The sequence below is a fragment of the Borostomias antarcticus genome (assembly GCF_949987555.1).
Source record: "Borostomias antarcticus genome assembly, chromosome: 21".
Taxonomy (NCBI): Eukaryota; Metazoa; Chordata; class Actinopteri; order Stomiiformes; family Stomiidae; genus Borostomias; species Borostomias antarcticus.
This window is the reverse complement of record NC_140254.1, coordinates 16639191-16645235: the sequence shown is the minus strand read 5'-3', so window position 1 is coordinate 16645235 and position 6045 is coordinate 16639191.

The following is a 6045-nucleotide window of genomic DNA, read 5'->3' as shown; positions in this document are numbered from 1 at the left end:
GGACCGTAGGAAAGGCCAGGGCGTTATACCGTTGTCTGGTGTCGCAGCTGTATTCGACAGATCCATCACACCGCGTCTCTCTGTGCTACAGACAAACACCTAGATGTGGAAGGATGGGGAGATATTTTCTATTTCGTCTTGTAGTTTCTCAGAAGGTAGAGGAATGCGAAGCCTAGACCCCCTTCACAATCTGTGGTCGGTGGCATCATGTTGCCATGACAGCAGACTGTTGATCCCGCCCTCTGACCCCACCCGCCAGGGCATGCTGTGTTCAATCAGAGGTCTTCAGTCATGGTGGCAATTCAACAGTGATGTTAGATAAGATGCACCGCAGGCCACCCTCGGTCTCTTATGTGCATCCAGACGCATAGACGCGGACGTGCAAGTGAATTAACACAGAAGCACACGCGTACGTGACCGCCTCTGTCGTTCTGGTAATGTCGCAATGTCATAATTATTGCATTTGTCTTGCTGACAGTGACTGCCATTTCATTTGTTATGTCGTATTTCACCTTATTAATGTTTTATTCATTTTATTAATTTCCATTGTCTTCAACCGTCTGTGTGTGGCTTTGAGTGTCGAGCGCCATTCATTCTTTCTCAATAGCATAATGGCAGTTGCTTTCACAATAATTCACAGCTTTATTCAATATTTTCTCTATTTTCTCTTTCATCCGCTGCAGACAGTATTCATTATTGCCTCCCCATTGTCTCTGCTAGGCTGTACGCGTTATGAGCTGTAACACTTTGCATTGATGAGGAGCTAGGTTTTCATTATTTGCCTCACAGTGTTGATCTTATCCTTTGTCTGAAAGGACTTGGGAAGGTCAGGTCTGGCCAGAGTCCTGGGGAATAATCTGACCATGCTCTGTTGCTTCCAGGAATGCCGAGCTCTAAGATGGAAACTCCCCAGCAAGGAGGAACTATGGGAAGAATTTCAGAACAGGCTCTGGTAGGGTAAGGTAACACACACACGCCCACGCCCACACACACACACGCACACGCATACACACACACACACACACACATATAGACGTAACACATGCAAACATACGTAGCATTGGCACACCACCCAATAGCCACTGACAATGGTGCCCTAGCAACCATTGGGCATTTTGCCAAGCCATTGAGGTTGCCTGGCAGTGTGTTCCCATGGTAACATCTTATTTGCTGCCTTTGTAAATAAGGTATGGGGAGACAGAAAGGGGCTTTGGAAGAGATTGCTCTACAGCATCTTCTTCCATCTTGAGAGGGCTAATAATTTATGGCCTGGGAGTAGCAGATACTTATCCTGGCCCTGAATCAAGTTGTCATCTGGCCGGAGAGGGAAAGTTTGTCTCCTTGGTGGTCCTCAGCCACAATGCTTCTCTCTCTCACACGCACGCGCACACACACACACACACACACACACACACACACACACACACACACACACACACACACACACAGTGTACCAGAGCAGACCCAGTTCTGAAGAGGACAGGGGACTGAATACGACTCCGGAGAGGGGTATAACACATTCCAGCCTCCTTCTCAGCACCAGACGGCTACATAACTGCTCTCTCTTAAAAGTTATGGAAATACAAGGGTGGGGAGGGGTGGGGGGGGATTACGACACACCAGAGGCAATACAGTTGACACTCCCACCTGCCTCTGCACCATGAGGTCCTTTTGATGTCACCTAGACCTTCTGTAATGGTTTCCAGTTTGCACATGAGACCATGTTTGGCAACAAAATGGATTCATGATTACCCTCAACAATTTTTATTGTTGCTCATTGGTTGCCTGGATGTTGCCATTGTGGCTGCCTGTCATTCGTCTCAAAGGAGACATTACTTTTGAAGTGTGTGTCAGAGTTGGATCTATCACCACATTATTTTTAGCTTTGTATCCAGTGAGAATTTAAATTATCCACACAGATGCCTGTGGAGTGGGTGACAGGTTTGATTTCAACAAACTGTTATAGAAATTTGGCTCTTCCCCAGTCAGTCAAGTTAGAATACATTGGGATCTGATAGCTTTTGATGTTGTGTTCCCTGTTGGGTTAGACTCCATTACATCTCTGCACTCGGCTGATGATTCATTATCTAGCAACTGCCTTTTGCTCCCTTGATTTGAGATGTTGCAGTTTTTCCCTCATTTTTGATTTCTGACTGCAAACCTGCTCTTCATTTTTGTCGTATTGCAGCCTGTCACTAAGGGGGGCGGGCAACGTTCTCCTATTGTTGGTCTCCTCAGAGAGGATCCACAGAGATCCTGTCTCTCATAGAGGTGCCCTGGTAGCCAGCGACACCACTCTCTGCCAAACTGCTGGGCTGGCCATCCATCAGTCACCTGCGGTGTGCCAAATTTGGATTTTGTCAACGGGTGTTTGCTTTCACCTTCACACTCCCAACTCTGTCGTCTAGTTCTGTCGCAGATTTCCAGACTGAACCTAAAACTCCCCTGTAGGCTACAGTATTCTGGCTACAGTCACATCCTGAAAATGAGAGAGGAATTGACAAATTCTTATCTAATTCATTATTACTAGCTTTTCTATTCTTAGAGCTTGTTACCATAGCTTTACGCCTCGACCAGCCTAATTGTTTTTGCTCATTAGGAAGGGTGACCATTCATTTTCAAAGCTTTACCTGACCCTTAAACAACTGGAGCTCCTATTCACCACCCTGGCGTCCCACACTGGGAGTTCACATCAAATACACGCTGTTACAGAGACACAAACAGACTGGCAGAGAACTGGTGTTGGCACAGCCATGCCGCATCCACGCGTGACTCGACTGCGAACGAGACGACGGGAGAGATTTTTTAAGTGGAGGAGAGGAATTAAGGGGGATGAAGAGAGACCCAGAGGGTATGAAGGGAGAGACTGTCCAAGAAAGAAAATAAATTGTTAAATATTTTAGAGCCGCAACGTTTGGCAATGAAGGACAAACAAAAGGCACGTAGAGAGAGCAGGGAAGAGCGCCAAAGAAAGAGGATGAAGGGTAGATGGAGGGTGGGCTTTAAGTATGGCGGGGGAGAGAGACGGAGGCTGATGGCACATGGGGTTAGCATTTGGATGCCGTCCAAATTGAGCAGAAAAAAATGGATTCAGATGAGTAATGTCTCCATTGAGCACACCTCTTTGCAGTAATGCATAATAGCATACGTGTATAGTGATAGCAGTGTATAATATCATTGACACCATAGATATAACGCATCTATACTATTAAGTAGTCCATAAGCCATTGACGAAACTATTGCAAAAGGATTTTCTCCAGTCAAAAGGGTTTTCCCTATGATGCATAGACTCTATAACAGAACGTCAGTAAAGGGTTCAGCCAGCTCAGAGCTGGAAGTTATTTTGATGCATTTACTAAGCTGAGCTGGAAACCCAGCGACTCGAGCTCCAGCCATCAAATGATCAATGGATCTTTCAGGCACAAAGGAGGAGTGTCAAAACACCCCCATAGACTGCCAACTGCAGCCAATTTACTGCTTCTACAACAGTTAAAGAGCTGTACCTTGCTGCCCTTTCTAGCAGCATCAACTCACTAAGCAGTGCTATGAGATGCATTGACTTCATTTCGTGGAGAGGTGTTGTCGTCATTATTGAATAGCTGTGTAGGAACATGAGATGAGTAGCCACCATGAAGGGCGCATCACAGTCCTACTGCATTTGTGATCCGGCAGGTAAACCAGTAAAGTCATCAGGCCGAGGGTACTTATCTTTAAGCGCTTAATGGTGTGTAGGGTAGGAACCCAATCTTTCCAGTCTTTTGTTTTGAGAATAACTAAACCTCAGTGTTCGAGGATTTGAAGATTTCACAAGCACTGCGGTACTGTTGAAGTAGGTCAGACAGGCGGGTACAGACTGTGCAGCATCTGCAGGTAGAGTGCTTGGCTTTGTGCTTGGAGACAGTCAAGGTCTAGCTGCGAGGGGGAGGGGGTAGAGGACGTCTCGCTGTTTCATATCCTACCACCAGAGGGAGACAAATCCACAGATATGTGTGGGGTGCGTGGTTACTGAAATCTGGCATGATATTTGTGTGCTTTAGATATTATGGTTATTGTAAAAGCTGCTTCTTGCTGACTGAAGTAAAATTGTGAGACAACACAGAAGTGGGAAACTGTCAAAAACCTGTGAAACAGTCAGAAGGCAAATATGGCTGTCATGGTGGTTGTTACAACAGCATCAAAATAGCAGTGAAACAGGCAGAATTATAGGAGAGAGGAAAGTCAGGCTGCCTGTTTCATGACTATTTTGATGCTGTTGTAACAACCATTGTGATGGGCAGCCAAGACTCCAGGCCAGGAAGAGACTCCAGCGATGACCCTGCTCTGGGAGTGCTCTGCGGTGTGAGGTAGTTGGTTGTATGGTTTCGCATAATAAACAGCCTGGAGATAACTGTACAACCTTCTAGCTTTCCCTGCGGTGTCACCTAAACATCCGTCACAATGGGACCCTAATCCCCAGGTGAGTATGAAGAGCCCAGTTTAAGGTCCCACGGTGGTCCTGGACATCTAGGCATGCAGTACCAGAGGGCTAATCTGTGGTAGTTCAACTGAATGAATAAAACGTTTTTTAACCATGGCATTTGGCAATTGGCGTCAGTAGAAACTGATGTAGTGTGAATGTATTGTTGCAGAAGAATATCATTTTATTCATTTAGAAGTATGTTTTTGTGAATTGTGTTAGACAACTCAGGGTATAATGTTGAATTAGTGAGTGTGATTGAATAATGGACATGAGGAGTCACAAGAGAATAAATGTAATTATCTGGCATTGTTTGTGTTTTGAAAATCCAATATCAATATGCATTTGATGTCATCAAGGGTATTGCACAGACTGTGCTTGAGTGTATAATTTCAAAGACAGATGTCAGAATTTAATGGTGAGAGGAGAATATAGACGTCAGTATAGCAAACCTACAGTACTCTCTTTTGTGGCGTGCAGTGTTTGATTTTGTATTTGGTGCAGTCTAAGTTTTTTTGTTGTTGTATTTATCAATATTTCCCAGACTATTTCAGCATGCCCAGCCACCCTATTAACCCCCTCTAAACGCATAGAAAACAAACCTACACCCCATTCTCTTAGGTTCACAGTCACAGCCATCACTAAGTAATGACCTTTTGATTTTAACACTGGAGCTAAAAATACAAGACCATAGATACATATGGCTTTGAATGAGGAATAAAAGAGATGTGCATGATATACCATGATCACATGACTGCCGTTTGCACAGGAACGCTGCACCGTGTGGTCGTATAGAGGGTGACAATATGTGCAGCCATTACTATCAATATCTCTAGGAGCACGGGTTGTACGTGAACTCCCCCTCTGCCTCCTCCTCCTCTTCCCTCTCCTCCTCTCCTTATCGCCCCCCTCCACTCCCCCCAGTCCCCCAGCGTGTCTGGCTAGTGGCTTAGGCAGCCAGCACCCGCATTGCGTTGCAGTGCTCCAGTAAGGAGGGGAAAAAGAGCATATATCAGCAATCTGTGCCTGGCTGCTGCTCTTTTCGCTACGCACACAAAGAAAGACTACAGTACGTAGCCCTGCTCCAGCAGAAGTAGAACAACTGGGACAGTACAACAGACACCTTCTTTTGTTTTTTATGATGTGCCTATCTTGTATTTGTTATACATTGTAAATGTCCAGACTGGTGTTTCTATCTGTTGTCGATTATTGCAAAGATGTTCCATTGTCTTTACTGTTGTTTTTTTAATGAGAGTTAAGAGCTTTCCCTTGCTTTCTTTTCTAAAGGCTGGGTGTGACTATGCCAATCAGTATGAACTTGCTAAGCAGTGCTATGAGTGGGATTGACTCCATTTTGTGTATAGGTCTTATCATCATTATTGATTAGTGTGCCTTTCTTGCGTTTGATAATACAGATAAATACCCAACCTCTTTCTGTTGTCTATATTGCAAAGATGTTTTGTTCATGGTATGATCGCCTATTGTTTCATATTGTTGTCTTTGTTGCGATTGTACAGTTTTAATCCACATAGTGCATTGATATATACATATATTCCTACTAGGGTTAGATGTGTAGATTGACACTGCTA